At 45.6% G+C, this 17503-nt stretch overlaps 1 protein-coding gene across 4 annotated transcripts in view; it reads left to right on the forward strand.

Moving 5' to 3' along the window:
• Tbxas1 (thromboxane A synthase 1) overlaps nucleotides 1-17503 on the forward strand; it is a 158049-nt gene that overhangs the window by 34286 nt on the left and 106260 nt on the right. The window lies entirely within an intron of this gene.

The raw sequence follows: 17503 nt of genomic DNA on the forward strand, positions 1-17503 counted from the left end.
CTGTCTCCCTGGATGTAGGACAAGTCCTCCCAGGGTTTGATTCCTAGGGTCACTCCCCTCCAGTCCTTGTGCAGGCTTCCAGAGTAGAACATTTGGGTATCTGAAAACAGTTTTAAGATGTCAGATGTAGAGTTGAGGGGCTGGGGACTTAGCTCAGTGGCATAAGCACCTGCCTTGCAGGCAGGCAGTCCTGAGTTCGATCCTTGGTACCAATTAAAAAAAAAAAGATATCAGATGAAGAGTTGAGAGGTCATTGTCTAACAAGTGTTATGGGGGCGGGACTTGAGAGTGAACTGGTTTCCTTGACAACAAGATGTCCAATCAGGTTCCACCCCCTAACTTCAACTGAGTTCACATGATTTATCCTTTTCATTTCAAGAAAACTTGAATCCTACAGAATGATTTCATACGAAGTTGTAGGGATTGAAGTATCTCTACTCTTTATTCTCATCTCTGGAGAGAAGGAAAGAAAGAAAGGCAATGGCATAATTTCTTCGTACAAAGCTGACGGCATTTTTTCCTTTAGAAGAACATGAAAAACCATAAGACGTTTGCTGCTTTTTGAACAGGTCTCCTCGCAGATCTCCAGCACTGTGGCAGAGGGGTAAAGTGGTCGTTGGACTATCTCTAAGCTCCTTTCTAATGCTGAATCTTATTTTTGTACTGCTTCAAACTTTAGCAAAATGGCTTCACCATTTGGGAATGTCAAAGAGGACTAGGTGCAATTAGCCACAAGAATCTTTTAGGAAAAAGTTTCAATTACACTATTTTTAGACAACTTTTATTATTAGGAAATAGAATCCCAGCTTGATCCTCTTAAAACCTGAGCTTATAGACTGACTCCTCATGTGACATGTGGAGCCCCACTGCTGGGGCTGTGCAGGGGAACACTGGGCCCCCTAGAGGACAGCAAGAAGAAACCACTGGAGAAGGATTCTGTCAACAGGATTGATAATGCGGACATTTATTACCACCACCATCACCGTCACTACCCCGCCACCCCATCACCCAGAACAGAATGTCTTCACCAAGCATCTAGTCAGGTCGGGGGCTTTGCCAGGCTCTGTGCAGATGCAGCCCCACCATTGCCTCTGTGTCTTTGAACTGGAGTGTAAGGCAGGTAGGCTGGTGTCCGCTCCTACGCAACTTCATCCACGGTGCCTGACTGGGGTGCTTCCGAATTCCACAGCAGTTCCACCAGCCACATGAGAGGAAGAGAGCAAGGCCTTGCTGTTGTGGGTAATGATTACTTGCTGTCAGTCAATTAATGATTACCTGCTGTCAGTCAGTCAATTAGTGATTACCTGGTAGCTCTCTGAGTCTGAGAATAAGCCCCAAGTTGGATTTATATTCCTTCCCCAGCCCTACAAAATTATCATCAACAGAGTCATCATCCATTGGTGCCTAAACAGAAATAGGGTAGAGATTACAGGTCCAACCGATTTGCAAATGACCTTGTAACCTATAGCTAACAAGCCGTTGTTATGTTGCTACTATTAGTAACTTGTAGCTACACACACGGTGCTCTAACTTCCCTTCATTTGTAGCCATCAAAGTCCCTTGCAGCAGGGCTGGGGATTTAGCTCAGCGGCATAAGCGCCTGCCTTGCAAGCAGGCAGTCGTGAGTTTGATCCCTGGTAGCGAAAAAGACCAAAAAAAAAAAAAAAGAATAGTCCTTTGCAGCAACTGAAATCTCCTTTTCCAGGGTCCCGTTCTGATAAGTGGCACCTGCACCTTGGTTTCTCCTGTGCACCCAGCTTCGTCACTAGCCTTGTGCATCCCCATGAGAGCCTTAAGTTGTCAGTAGGTGAACAGGAGCATCGCACACAATTCATAAAATGCAAGTGAGTTTACAGAAAAACATGTAGCTGTGCCTCCCCTGAACTCAGTCACCTCCTCACACATGCAGCCTCTGTGACCGGTTTCTTCAAGCTTATATGGGTTAAATGCGTTTTATCAGAATTTGTTTGCTAATGGTGTTTGGGAGAGTACTCTATTTTAATACATTCATCCTTGTAAAATGCTATCCTATTTCTTAAGGATGTGATGACAAGGCTATATACTGATGTTTTTTTGAGACAAAGTCATGCTATGTAGTTCAGACTGGCCTTGAACTCACTATGTAGCCCAAGCTATAGAAATCCTCCTGCCTCAGCTTCCTGAGTGTTGAGATTACAGGCATATGCTGCCATACTTGGCAGTATATCCTGATTTTTAAAATAAGTTCTCAGCTGACCATTTTTGCTTTTACAAATGAAACTGTAATGAATACTCGGGTGTGCACATCACTGCTTTCTTAAGACACACATCTGTAGGATAAGTTCCAAACATTGGAATTATTGGGCCAATATTATCTATATTTTAAATTTTGTGGGTATTTTTTTTCTTTTTTTGTGTACCAGGAATTGAACTTATGACTTAGTGCTTGCTAGGCAGGCACTTATGTTGCTGAGCTATATCCCTGGCCCATACTTTAAATTTTAATAAATATTACAAATTACTCTTGTTAAGAATTGTGTCAGTTTATATTCTCACAAGTAAGCATACAAGAGAACCCAGATCTTCACATGTTTACTATTAAAATAAGTGGTCACAAGTTTAAATCTTTAGTGTTTGATGGTCTATTGCTGTAGTATTAGTGTACATTTTTCTGATTATGAACACATCTGAACATTTTTTTCATATTTAAAATCTACTGTATTTTGTCTTCTGAGAAATCCTTTGCCACTTTTCTTTTGGGTTATTGATCTTTACCCAATTTATTTGTATTTGTTTATTTATCTGTTTTGTAGTACTGGGACTTGTACTTAGGGTCTTTGCACTAAGCTACATTCCCCAGGACTTTCTTTTCTTTTATTTTATTTGGGTTTTTGTTTTTGAATTTGAGACAGGGTCTTGTTATGTAGTCCAAACTGCCATGAACTCACTATGTAGCCAAGGGTAGTCTCAAACTCATGGTGAGCCTCCCGTCTCTGCCTCCCGAGGGCTGGGATTACAGGTGTGTGCCACTACACCTGGCTTCCCCAGGCCTTTATTTTTTTGAGACAGGGTATCACTAAGTCTCTAAATTGTCCAAACTGAGTTTAAACTTATATGATCCTCCTACCTGAGCCTCCCAGAGTACTGGGATTATATGTATGTGCCATCATGCCCAGTTTTAATTTATTTATAGAAGTTCTTTATACACTAAGGAAAACAAGTCCTTTATGTTTAATATATGTTGAAAATACTTTCTCTTTACTATTTATTTGCCTATCCTATTAGTGTGTAGTTTTTCAACCAGAAAATGATATTTGTTTTGTCAGCAAACTTAATTTTAATGGTATTTGTAGTTTGCATCTTATTCAGAAAGGCTTTCTTCACTAAAGAGAGGAACAAAAGTGTCCATTTTTCTAGTGTTTTCAAAATGTCATTTTAATAGTGTAGGCTGCTTGGGATGCAGGTAGTGGTAGTGATTGCCCAGCATGCACAGGGCCGTGAGTTCAACCCCAGGCATTGTAAAAAGTGGGGAAGCTGGCTGATGTACCAGGGATTTATTTGGGGAAGGATGGAGGAAGGGCTCTGCGATGGTTGGCCCACATGGTAAAGGCTCGGTCCCTAGGGTAGTGCTTTGGGAGAGGCTGAAATTTCAGGAGGTTGGGGGGACTCAGGTCATGGGGATGCAGTGCCACGAGTCCTTCCCTGACGCTGTCACTCGCACTTCCCTCAAGTGCCTAAAAGCAATGGGACTGCCCGGTCCTGGACTAGAACCTTTAAAACCATGAGCCAAAAGAAGCCTTTTTCCCCTTCACGTTACTTATGTCAGGTGTTTTGTTATAATGTCAACAGGCTGACTCACACCAGTTCTGCCCTTGCTCTCCAGATGGTGGTGTTCCATCCGGAAATCCATCCTTCTCCAGTCAATCTGAAATGTCACATTTACCGTTTATTAACTCCTCCATGCACTGCTGGCTGCTGTGTTCTCCTGCAAAGTGTAACCTCATGCCCCACTGAGTCTCCCGATTTGGGTAGTATTTGTGTAGTTTGGTACATGCAGCAGCAGCACAGAACATTTTGGCAAGTATTAGAACCTGAAGTGGCCCCATCTCTTTGGGAACCTGAGGTCCTAATACTGAAAAAGTCAATTTAGCAAGCAAATAAGGCTTTGGTTTGAGGGATCTGACACTTAGCTTCAAAGTTCACACTGCAGGCAAGGGAAGTGTCTCATGTGCTTTCAACTTGGAGGCGTTTAGCACTGTTTTCTTATTTAATTAGCTAGCACACATGAACCAATGGCACCTTGTCACCAGGCAAGGAGAAAGTTGAGAACTCTGGGATACATATGGAAAAGCATGTGGCATCAGCAATGAAAATAATAAGGTCGTTTCAACACTTCTTTGCACTCAGATTCCGTGGCGCCATCCACTAGGAAAGTCTGAGTTGCAGAAGTGACTGAGCTGTGAGAACGTTTTATGTAAGTGCTTTTAACCGTCGTGTTTATAGACTGTTTCAATGAGGTTGAAGAGCTGCAGAGAGATTTTTTTACTCAGTATATTTAGATGGCTCTGTCATCAACTTGGGGAAACTTCAAGCTACCGACATAGACCAAGAACTCTGGGACTTGCAGGGCTCTGAAAGGCTCTGTGGGACATTTCCCGTATCACAGGGTGGTTCTTTGACTTTGAACACACAAAGCAAAAGAATATATGGGCCTGAAAATGTGCCCAGGTTTGGAATGGAATGGAAACTACGGCTGATTCATTCAAAAAAAAAATGCAAGTATTCGAATTGAAACTCGGCACCTGATACCTGGAGATTGTATTTGCTTTTTTGGTGGGGGAGAGGGTACCAGGAATCTAACTCGGGACCTCAGGCTTGTCAGACAGGCGCTGCACTGCTGAGCTAAATTCTTCGTCTTATACTTGTTCCTAAAGAGCACTGAGCTTTATAGAATCACAGATGTTGAAGGATGGCGGAAATTAGACCTCCACAGTCACAAAACTCTAAATTAAAACTTGAAGATTTCACTCCTGACACAGAGCACAAACCTGTTTGACTCAGCAACAGCTAAGTTTTCAGAGCTCAGTTTTCAGAGCAACTAATGGACATGAAAAGTATATGTTGGCCATTGAGAGAATCTAGTGTCTTTGAGCTAGGTGAATAAAACACAGAAATCCTAAAGTATCCTAATATTTCTGGCCATGAGGCCAAACTATAGGCACAGTTTGGCTAATACTACCCTGATTTTCATGAATGTATTGCAAAGGGAGCTGAGAATCACCAGTTTCAAGTCCCGTGAGGCTGGAACCAAACTAACATGAGACCCAATGATCTGTATGTCATCATTATTGGTAATCATTCAGTGAGTTCGATATCAATATTCTCACTCATCAAAATACATTAACCACTAACTCTAAGCCTGTAAGCACACATTTTTAAGTGAATGGAATTTCTTAAACTGCGATTGTATTTTAGAGAGACAGCATTATTTTATAAAAATGATTATTACCCTGAAATGTCAGTAATGGGTTGATGTTGCAGGAGGCCTTTGGAATAGAGAGAAAATTGTCAGCAGGATAACTGTCACCATTCCTAAAGCATTGCTCAATAAGTAGAATGATCAGCTGGACAACTGTCCTCAGATAAATAAGCACCTTGGATGGAAGACAAATTCCTTTAGCGTCACACTTTTTTTGGTGCCAGGAATCAAACTCATGGCCCCAAGCTTGCCAGGCAGGTCTGTGCCACTGAGCTAGATCCCCAACAGGGTCACATGTTCTTGAATGGACTGCAGATGGACTCTTACCAACAGTCAGAAGTCCTTGTTCTATTGGGTGATGAATGGCTACAGAGTTTCCTTCTGGTTCAGAACTAAGATTGCTGTGTTCCTAGTCTTGATAAAAAGGCCTCTCTGAAGTTTACTTAATTCCTGGCCTCTGACTCTTTTTTCACTCCACATATCACACTCTGCATTTCCCTATCCTGTTTCTATAACAACACAGAGGTGATGCTTGTTGCATATTTTAACGACTACTATTGCCCAGGTCTTTGTGATGACATGTATAATAGTCAGAAGTCTATATTAATTCCCTCCTTTTTTTGTAGGAACATCCAACAGAGCATGATTTTAGAAAACTGGGGTTGAAATTCCAGCTCCCACTGTCTTTCTATCTACCATTTGTTAGCTTAGTAGATTGAGCGCAATCACTTTCCCTTGGAAGCTTTGACTTTTTTAGATGTAAGTGAGGAGTTTGGACTAGACCGGTGCTCTGGACACTTTGTTTAATTGTGCATTTTAGCAAAATAAAAGATCTGCCACATTGTGATCCAGTACACACACACACACACACACACACACACACACTCAAAATAAAAGTTTCGTGAACCCAGACCCTCTTTGCTATATAAGAAATACTTTATTGTAGTCTGTTCTCTTATTTCCTATTCTATTTGTGAGAAATAAAACAAATGTAATTGATTTAACAAGTACAATCATTTTGCTAAATTGATTTCATAACCACTAGTGAGTCAAGACTAGGAATTTGAAAAGCAAAGAATCAGATGATATCTAAAGTTGTCAACTAGATGACTTCAAGCCAATGACTCAGCCCTTATCAATCTGCCTTTGAAAACTGTCCTAAGCTCCCGATGAGCTAAAATTCTAAGAAATCCCTGAGTCAGTAAAAGCCCAACGCTGACAGCTTCAGCAGATCTAAGAACACACTAAGGCCACCTTTCTTGCCTCTTACTGAAGCAGTTCTGAAGGTCCTCTTTCCTGCAGGTCTTTAGCTGCACAGTTGTGGCTGCCTCAGTGTCTTGAATCTACTCAAAACATTTACCCTTCATGACCATTTCTGACTTTGGGGAAGAGCCAAGAGTCACATGGTGCCAGCTCTGGTGAACGAGGTCCACGAGGACACACTGTCGTGTTTTTAGAGCCTGCCTTTCCATGGATGGCACTGGCAGGAATACTCACTGTACTTTTTGTGTGTGTGCTATAAAATACCCTTGTAAAGACACTCCCAAAGAAGACTTCCAGAACTTCTTCAAAAAGTGGCAAGATGATGGCATAAGTGTGTTCAAAGTAGGAGTAAACAAATGTGCTTTTTTTTTTTGAAATGGATCTTACTGTGTAGTTCAGGTTAGCTTTGAACTCACTACGTAGCCCAAGCTGGCCTTGAATTTGCATCAATCTTCTTGCCTCAGCCTCCTGCGTGCTGGAATTACAGGTGCACATCACCACATCCAGTTAATGTGTCCTTTAAGACATTTAATAATATTATACAAACAGTGTATTTTTCAATCACCCGCTGTGTCTAAAGGATTCATGGTAACATTCTATTGCACAGAGCAATGGTCAGCTGAATACTTACTCCCTGGGGATTGGCAGCAGGAGGAAAGGACCCGGAAACAGCCTCACTCAGGGGGCTAACCGGTGCGGAAAATGGGCTGTGGACAGATGCGAGTTCAGGTACTGGGTAAGCACAGTGTTTAAAGGCAGCAAGCTGGCAAACACTGGTCAGTGTGGACAGTGCAAGAGGAAGCTACCTTACTGGCAGCGTCAGGCAATGCAGTGAATCATCAGGCAAGTCCAGTCCGGGGTTCTGTCTTTGATATTAGGGTCCAACGAGGGTCTGGCTCAGCAACCTGGGAAGCCTCTGAGCCCGGGAAGGCACTTTGATGGGAACACCAACGGAGCCTCAGAGGCCTGGGCGCAAATCAGGTGTAGACATTCAGTTCTAAACTCAGGGCGTGATGCAAGCCCAGGACTCGGGTACCAGCATCACTTGATGGGTGGAAAGGTCCACTCAGGTGGGAAGAGGTCTGGGCTGAAGAAGCTGGCCTCAGAATACAAAGCCTAGCTTTTGGTCTACAGCCCGGGACTGGGGTCAGCGCAGACTGCTGGCTGGGAAGAGAGGAAGGCCCCAAGGCTGGAGAATTGGCTATAGAGTTTTGCTTTTGCACTCCTTGGTACTCATATTTAAAATCCACCTCTGAGAACAGCACTATGTCAGGTTCGAGGTGGGGAGGGAGCTTGTTCTTCACTAGTGATAACCAAATATGGCATCAACTACTTCTTTATCCCACAAATGACAACCTGCACAGATGTGTTCCCAAACAATAGAGGGTTTCATATGAAAACTGCATAAAAGCCCTATCTCTAGCTAATAAACTTGAATAAAAATTCCATATTTAATTGAATTGTACCTGCAGTTAAATTGTACCTGCAACAAATCCAAGTTGTTCAACCCAAACTGTATAATAGAGTTGTGTAACATGGTCATGAATCATTGTGACATCTGTCAAGGATTCTCTCTTCTGGAAGTAAGTCCTGATAACACATGGATTTATACATACATCTTCTGTCAAGAACTCCTTTGCACAGACAATCTAAAAAATGACAGGTTTCCTCAATTCTTCTGGCGCTTCTCTTGATTTAATTGAGAATTCAAATGGCATGCTTATCCAAAAAGAAGAATGACATGCCATCTTTGATTTCGTAATTTTTAAGGAACTCATTGCTAAATTCAAAAAACACCTAGTCACATAAGCTTCAAGTTCATTTTTGGCCACTATTCTATAAGCAGAGACAAGTTTCTGAAACCCTTGATTAACTGAAAAACAAGTTCTAAATCTGTTTGTCCACATAGGATGTTATAGTTTACATCTAAATGTCCCCCAAATCTTCATGCACTAGAGGTAGAGCTTTGGGGAGATAACCGAGTTTATGGGGGTTTATAGCTGACTTGCTGTTGGGAGGTGGGGTCTGGTCACAAGAGGTGGGTCGCAGGGTCATGTGGTTGGGAAGGTTTCTCTCCCTCCCCAGTCTGTCCCTTGACTTCCTGCTTCGTGTCCACACGCCATGAGCAGCTCTCTTCCACTGTACACCCCTCTGCCTTGCCTTGGAGCCAGCTGAGTATGGACTGAAATCGCTATGAACTGTGAACCAAAATACACCTCTCCTCCCTTAAACTGTGTCAGGGACAGTGTCCCAGCACTAACGAGGGAAGTAACTAAGATGTGAGGCAAAATGAGATCTATGTCATCTCAACATCTAAAAGCAAATCAACTGCAGATATTAAGTGTAAACATTTGAATAAAACTGTCATATGTCACCACACACACATTTGAAATTCCTCCAAACTTTAAATAATTAAACCTCATTTTAAAAATGGAACACATTTTCTTTCCTTCCTCGGGACTCGAATCTTGTAGAGGTTGGGCTGTTTACTATGCATTCCAATTATTCCTGATCAGTCTTATGTGTAACATTTCTACAGCTCTGCACACAAAGTAATTCCCTAGCAAGGCACCACCAAGTTTTATGAAGCTTGCATGCCTGGGGCAGATAATAGAAACTTAGCTACTAAAATAAGTTCCTTGATTATCCTTCACATCTCAAGACCATGTTTCTAACAATGTCTCCCCACATTACCATCAAATTGCAAGATTTTGCAACCCACAGACTCTCCCTGGCGGTCTTGGCTCTCCATTCATTGGCCTGCGTATGAAGGTTTGACTCTCTGACACCTGCTCCGGGGTCTGCACATTAACCACGAAGGAGGCACTGTTAGCAGGTGATTCTATTTTTGCCCCTACATGCAAAGGAACCTAGCAACCTTTGCCCTGATCTTATGGCTGGTGAGTGGCCTGTTGTCACATTGGGGGGACATGGTGATTGTGGTCTTTTATGTCTTCAGCACCTCTTCAGGTGCTACTCAGGCTGCAGTGGAAGCAAGCTTCCAGGTACTGAACTGACACTACTGCCCCCACAGCAGGACACTGCCAGGGGACATCCAGCTGCTCCCTGGGCTGTCGTCTCCTCCGCTGCTAACACCACGCCATACATATCAGCCAGCGAAGAAGTAGCTGCTGAGCGGATTTTCCACTTTCCTTTGGAGCCTGTCTGTAACTCTTCGTCTTTTTCCTCTGCTAGACCACAGCTGCTGCCTGATGATGAACCTGGCCACTGGATTCTTCTAAAAAATCCCAGCAAAGAGTCTTAGCTCTTCCTTAAGTCTCAGACACCCCTGCTAGGTGCTTGGGTCCTCAGGCCAATCAGGAGCAGGGGGCCTCCACTCTCTGACCTCCTCAGCTGAGAGCCTGCAACACAGAGTGGTCACTTGGCCCTTGAATTCTGCCCTCCCCCAAGTCCCTCCCTACTAATGAGTACCAGGGCCCGAGAAGCCAAGAAACCAAAGCGGTGATCACAGGACAAGGTTCATTTGACTCAGGGGGTTGGGCCTTCGTGGGCCCACAGCTGACTAGCAGGAAGGACACTATGACCCATGGCTGTGGGGTTGCTGGTCCCAGCTTCACAGTGTGAGGCAGGTACTGGAGGTGACCGGAAGGATATCTGGCATACACTGGCACTGTGTGCACACATGTTGCTGTGCAACCGTCAGCACCAGGCAGCTCTGCACCTGTTTTCCTCTTGCAAAACAGGAACTTTTCCCCCATTTCATAGTCACTCTCAGTTCCCCTCGCCACTTCCAGTCCTTGTCAACTACCATTCCGCCTACCATTTCTTTGTTTCACATACTACATGGAAGTGGAGCCGAACAGTATTTTTCTTATTTCACTTAGTGATAACCTGAAGGTGGATCCATCCTGGAGCATGTGTCAGAATTTCCCTCCTTTTTATGGCTGAATAATATTCCATAGGATGTACACTCTATGCTTTGCTCATCCATTCACCTGTCCATGGACAGTTGGGTTGTGTCCATCTTGTGACCACTGTGCATCACACAGATTTGACTGTGGATACACAAACACATCTTCAACACCCTGCTCTATCAGAGATCTTTTTTACTTTTTGCAGAACTACCATGCTGTTTTCCATAGTGACCACATCATTTTATATGCAGAAGACATTTTAAGCAAGGCTTCATGGTTTCCTTTTCACCATGATTAGGTGGCTGTTACTTATTGTTTTCAAATCTTGAGAGTGAACTGCAGATGAAGTTTGCCCTCCTCCTGCTCTGGAACCCGACTGGTCAATACGAACCACACAGTTCTGGCTGGAATATACGACCCTCAGGATCTTGCCCCCAACTTCCTGTTGGCTGTGAGCCAGGGAGCACATTTTGTACCAAAACAGCCCCATTAGCAACAAACGCTTGCACTGCACCATAAATTCAGTTCGTTTTAATAAATTCCCAGCAGTCCCCATCTGAGCCCTTCTCTTATCTCACTGCTCTCTGCCAAACCTTTCACAATTTATGCGTCTGCTTTTCCGTCCTTCCTTCACCTCTCTGAGTCTCCTCTTTCCCACAAGCTCTCTGTGGCCTTTGTGTCGCACATAAATTTCCTCCTTTCTGTTCAGGGGCAGGGCTGACTTCTGTTTTTTCGGTCATGGATTTTCCATTTCGCCACCTCTCCCTGGAACCAGCCCTTCAATCGCTCAGCTTCCTCATGCAGGTAATTTGTCAGGCTCAGGTCCCTGCAGTTGGTAACTTGTTTGTTAATTTGGGTTTCTTTCACACAGCCTTTCAACTATGTGCCGGCACGCGATCCAGCTTTGGCCCCTTGTGCATCCGCACTGTCCCTGCACTGAGCGTGAGCTCTGTGGGAGAGGTTAACAGGTCCGTGCTGACCGAGCCAAGCAGCAGTGGGGTGGTGGGGCTGTGGAGAAGCCAGCCGGCCTGATGAAGTGTGATCAAAAGATACAGTGAACCCCTACTTTAAAAGCGAATTACTAGAGTAAAAGATACATTGTCATTCTTCCCCCCTGGAAAACTTCCCCTTCTCAAATACATTTATCCCATCATTTTTCCACTGTCTGAAACTGCTCTGCCTGGAGTTCTGGAGGAAAAAGGCGACTCCATCAGGATGAGGAGATCAAACATGGCAAAGACAAAAGCAGTTTCATCTTCATGGTGATCAGTTGGAGCTTTCCTCATCCGTACACTGGGTAACTGATGAACAATACAGGTTTATTTCTCATGGTTCTGGAGACTAGCAAGTCCAACAGTGAGATGCCAATAGGTTTGTGGCTGGTGAGAGGCAGCCTCCTGGTTCATAGGTGGCACCTTCTTGCTGTGCCCTGATCAGGTGGAGCAGCTGAAGGAGCTCCCTTAGGACTCCGACAAGGCGCATGCAGCAGGGTCGCGCCCTCTCACCATCGTCATCTTCGGAAGGTCCCACCTCCTGTTATCATCACTTTGGGGGTGAGGAGGTTAACATAGGAATTGGGCAGCACACAAATACTCATAGCAGAGCTGCCAGTGACACACTGGGCCCACGGTGGCTTAGCAACCAAGCACCCTAAGGACCACACAGCTGCACGAGGGGGGGGGGGGGGAAGCGTGCATTCCTGAGTGCGTTGGAATCTGGAGTCTTCTGCCTTCAAACAGTCTAACGTGGCATTTCCCACAGTGTGTCCTTTGGACCATTTCCACCACCAATAATAATAGTTACAGGAAAAATAAGAGGGTGAGTCCCCTTAGTCAAACGGAGTTAGTCGAAGAACACAGGTCTCTTTATTGTAGGACGTCTCAGCACCTTTCATGTGATAATGTGCCTGGAAAATCTCCAAGTGGGAAAGTGAGAGGTAGGGTTTATTGGACACAGGACTGTTTTTGTTTTCCAGAATACCTTTTGGGATTAGAATATGGAAAAAAAAACTTTGAGAGAAAACACAGATCTGATACTCAGTCCTGAGGAATTCCACGTAAGAAAACAGGAATTCATCAGTATATTACTTCTCCATTGTGAACTGTCAACATTATGACCTGCGTGGCTGGTTACCTCCATTTCAAGTTGACGGGCGGGGCTGGGTGTTTCTACTTTGTGGTAACGGTGGGAGGCTGGGAAGTACCCCTGCAGGCTCCAGCTGTTTGTTTACTTTCCCTGATTCCCCTGCTCACCCCCACACCCCCAGTCCCCAGTTCCATGGTGGTTAGTGTGTGTCTTGTAAACGTTCTTGGAAACTGTGTCTCATCCCATTGTAAACTATCTTTAGCTGTGTCTTCTTTAAAAAGCATGTCTCATAGATCTCACGCCATGCTGTGGTTTTTCATCTAGCTCTGTGCTTTACAGATCCATCACTGCCCTAGTCGCTTTTCTCAGCATGGTAGGGGGTCCTAGTGGAGAAAAGATGCTCACACTGTGGGGCCCCGGACCGACAGTCAAGGGAAGAGCGGAAAGTGGGGGGTACACTCTTTCAGGTCACACCCCGGCAACCTGCTTCTTCCAGCCGAGCCCCACCTCCCAAAACCAAATCAGCTGTGGCTCCCCCTAATCCAGTCACCTTCCAAAGCCTCCCTCCAAGCACGTGCAGCTTTGAGGGGACCCTCCAGAGAAACCCTAACAACTGCATTGCTGTGTTCCCATCAAAGGTATTGCTTCTGGCTCGTGCTTAACCCCTGTATCTGTTCTATCTGTCCACTGCCCTGAGGGACAGACCCAGCTGTCTGCACCAACAACCCTACTGAGCACAGCCCTGCCGTGGACATCCGTTAGAGGGCCATTTGTAGACCTCGGAGAAAACTCTGAGTTATCTCTTTTATGACTGTAAAGGACATATATCTTTGTTGCTTAAGACCATTTACATAGCAAATGTTAATAATCCATAAGTGTCTTCTTACACTCTGTGTAGGGCACATCCTTCCAATGTAGTGTCCCATGCAGCCTTGCCAAAACACTTCACATTTGGCTGGTCTGCCACCTTACCGCTTAGTTCATGAAGAAACACAAGCAGCTTTAAGATGAGAAGCACATAATCAGTAAGCAGTGTGAGCAGGGTTGTATGAGTCCTCTTTGTTAATCCCGCTGGCTCTTCCCGTTGTTCCTTAGATATTTGTAAGTCCTCATGCATTATCAGCACATTACAATTCTATCTCCTGATGGAATGTATGCTCCATGAGGACGGGAACTTTGTCTCTTGTTCATGCTGCTATTCCTAGTGTCTAGAACAGTGCGTGACACATAACAAGTGCTCGGTAAATACTTGTTGAGTGACTACATTAACTGCCTCTCAGTACATGCCCTTCATGGCTGGTTTGTCCCCATGGAAACTTCAAACAGGAAGACCTTGTTATTTTGCTGATTTTGGTAATCATTTTTATTTTCTGGGAGACTAATGAAAGGGATAGGGAAAGCAGCTCTTAAAAATCAAGGCTTGGGGAAGGAAGGTCCAGAATCACCCTCATCAGTAGTTAGTCCAGACTGATTCTTTGAGAAACCATCTTGGGATCCAAAGAAAAGCAGACCACTAAACAATGCCCCCTCCTAATGCCAGCTGGGTCCCATCGACCCACATTGTCCGCTGGCTTCTTCTGGGGCTGCACTGCCCCACCCTAACTTAGAGGCACAGGAAGGCACGCTCATTAAGACGTCAGATCTGGTGTCGGGGCTGGGCCCAGCCTTTCCTACATGTGGAACTAGAATGAGGCTCCTGACCATTTCCTCCCCTTGAAAACACACGTGAGCACCTGTCTCCTTACCGCTGATGCGAGGCCCAAGGGGTGCAGGGGTTCTGTGATTCCTCGAGCCTCTGCCTGGCACCCTGGGGTGACCGTCAACTTCAGGAGCTCCCTGCCACAGCCGGCCTGGGGCACACCGTGCTGAGTCTCTGGGTAGCCCTTGGCCTGGCGCCCTTCCCAGGAGAGCAGTGGCTCCAAGGAGGTAGCACCGGCCGTCCAGACGTCTCTCATCTTACACCTCATTTTCCAGGCCGTGAGATGGGGCAGGGGCTGGAGTAATCAGCCCCAAATCTGCATCCCTGTGATCCGGGCTTGGCTTTCCTCCCTGACACACTTTTCCCCAGCTGGGTCTGAAATTCTTTCCCTGCTGCGTGGTCCTTTTCTCAGTGTCTCCCATCTGGGTTCTCTGATACCTAGCTCAGGACAGTGCGTTCTGCTGTGGCCCTGAGGTTCATCTTCTGCATCTAAACAGGCAAGCAGACCATTACCCTTACCATGGTCTATGTGTTGCATGTAATCTGTGCAGTTGGGCGTGAGCACACACACACACACACACACACACACGCGCGCACACACACACACACACACGCCATTCTCTAGCATATACATGCCTGGGCATAATGTGTGGGCGAAAATATTCAGGGACAGCTAAATGACTGTTTTAATGTCTCTTTGTCCCTGCGGTGCCATCCAGCTATTTATTTAGTAGCTTGATGCTGGTTTGCACCAACAACTTCGCCTTATAGGCTGTTCTTCATGTTTATGATTCTTACTGTGAAAAAAATTGCTTGCCTAACATCTGTTCTGAATTTGTTTTTTCTTTATTTTTATTTATCTATTCCCGATTGAATTAAATTTGCACCAAGGACAGTAACTTGAATTGGAATTCTCAATGTCCTTCAGGATTTCTATACACTTCAATACGTCTCTTAATTACTCTTTTTTTTTTATTGTTATGAGAGATACATGTATCCCCCCACTCACACAGGCAGATTGGTTTGCAGCTTACCTCTGCCTGTTTCCCTCTGGGGAATAAGTTTTATTAACTGAATAAATTAAATGGGCGGGTATATTCAATAGAGGAGGGAGGTTTATCATTATAGGTTTGTTTCAGATATTTTTCCCCTTGCTGCCCAATCTCTCCTGCAGCCAGAGCTCTGTTTTGAAGAAAGCTTTACTGTAGGTTAATATAGCCATAACTCACCAGATGAGGGGGACCGCTCCCTCTCCCAGATGAAGACACCCAGGGCCAGGAGGAGCCATTCTCTCTCCCTCCTTCCAGAAAACACAGAGAGCAGCTGCCCCACAGCCAGCACTTGGGAGACATGTGGCATCCTTGGACCTGTGTCCCTGGCTTCCAGGCCTGGGATCTGTTCTGCACAGCGTCCCGGGGATACCCGGGTACCATCTGCACACCAGGCCTTTGTGACCACCTTGTCCTTCGCAGAGGAAGCACTGTGTATGTTTTCTGGGGCTGTGGCTGCAGGGGCTTCAGTGGTTAAACAAGTGTGCAGAAGGTAGTGTGAGTTCAAGGCAGGGCGGGAACTCATAGCAGGGCCTCCTCTTTTTGGGGACCCCACTGGTAGAACCATGGCTCTCTGGTCCCTCCTAGGCTGGCGTGTGTGATAGGAGCCCCAAGTCCTCATGAAGCCTGTGTCACACTCAGAAACCAACCTTGGGACTAGTCCCCACAGTAGGCACAAGGGTCCCCCAGGGGGTTGGTGAAAGCCGTTCCTTTACCTGTCACGTGGGAAATCTACCAGGAGGAAGGCATTGGCACACACACTCAAGGGTTTGCTCTGGTCCTGACTCCAAATGCAGTGTTCTTTCTACTGTCGGTTCTCTGCTTATTCTGGGATGGTCTCCCTCCTCCTGTCATCGTGACCTTACCTGTCCTGCCAGGTCTTCCAATGGCACAAAGACAGAGGAGACAGTTGTCCTATGTCAAGGAGCATTCTTTTCTGCCCAGCTCTGGACATGGTCCATGTGACAGCTGTTGTGATATTTGCTCCATATAAGCATTGAGCTGATGGCAGGGCAGAGCCCACCCCTCCCCTCCACAAGTACCACTCATATCTCCTTTCCCAAAGGGACTCAACATCTTATTTACTTACTTGTTTGTTTTGAGTACTGGAGAATCGAACTCAGGACCTCATACTTGCCAGGCAGGTGCTGTGCCACTGAGCTACATCCCTGGCCCGACATCTAATGTAGAACAGCACAGACAAGAACTAGGTTGCACAAGAAATCCAGGTAGGAAATGACCAGCTACTCCCTGAGCATAACAAGTAACCCAGAGTAATCCAACTGGGTTGGATCATGGCCCATGCATGCAGCGACAGCTTCTAGGAGAAGGAGGAGGAACTTGAGCATGGTCTTGAAGGACAAACTAGAGGAAAGAGTAAGAGAAGGGGGAAAGGCAAGGACACCCCACCCAGTAAGAACAAAGCCTGGAGGAGGAAATAGCAGGGCAAGAGCTAGAGAGATGAGAGCTAGAGGGAAATGGCTTGGTCCACTGCCATCACATACTGGGAAGTCTTAGTTGCCAGGCTGAGGGCATGTGTTAGTCACTTCCTGCTGCTGGGACAAAATTCTTCACACTTGCTACTTAAAGGAGAAGAGGTTTCTTTTGGGTCACATTTCAGAAGATTCAGTCCATAGATAGCTGGCTCCAGGGCAGAATCAGCATGGCAAAGGGGCCTGGTGGAGGAGAGCTGCTCACCTGATTGCAGCCAGGAAGCAGAGAGAGAAAGAGGAGATCAGAACAAGAACACGCCCTTCGAGGCCACCCCAGTGACCACCTCCAACCAGGCCCACCTCCTGTCAGCACATCCACGGATGAGTATCATAGCACCCTGTGATTTAGTCACCTTCCAAACACGTGATACTCCGGGAAGACATTTTAGAACTAAAACATAACAAGATGTATTTCAATGCTTTTTGCTAGTAACTGTTGACTTATTAGAACCATGTTTTGCGGGCTGGTTTCTAGGAGCTGACAGTCACTCTCCCCCAGGACACAATGACTGCTCCACCTTCTGCTTAGCTCAGTCACGGGAGGCCTTTCCCAGGAAGGGGGTCCCCTCAAGAAATAGGGC

Source organism: Cavia porcellus, unplaced genomic scaffold (genome assembly GCF_034190915.1).
Source record: "Cavia porcellus strain 051 isolate PalLab524CR breed Dunkin Hartley unplaced genomic scaffold, mCavPor4.1 scaffold_6, whole genome shotgun sequence".
Lineage (NCBI taxonomy): Eukaryota > Metazoa > Chordata > Mammalia > Rodentia > Caviidae > Cavia > Cavia porcellus.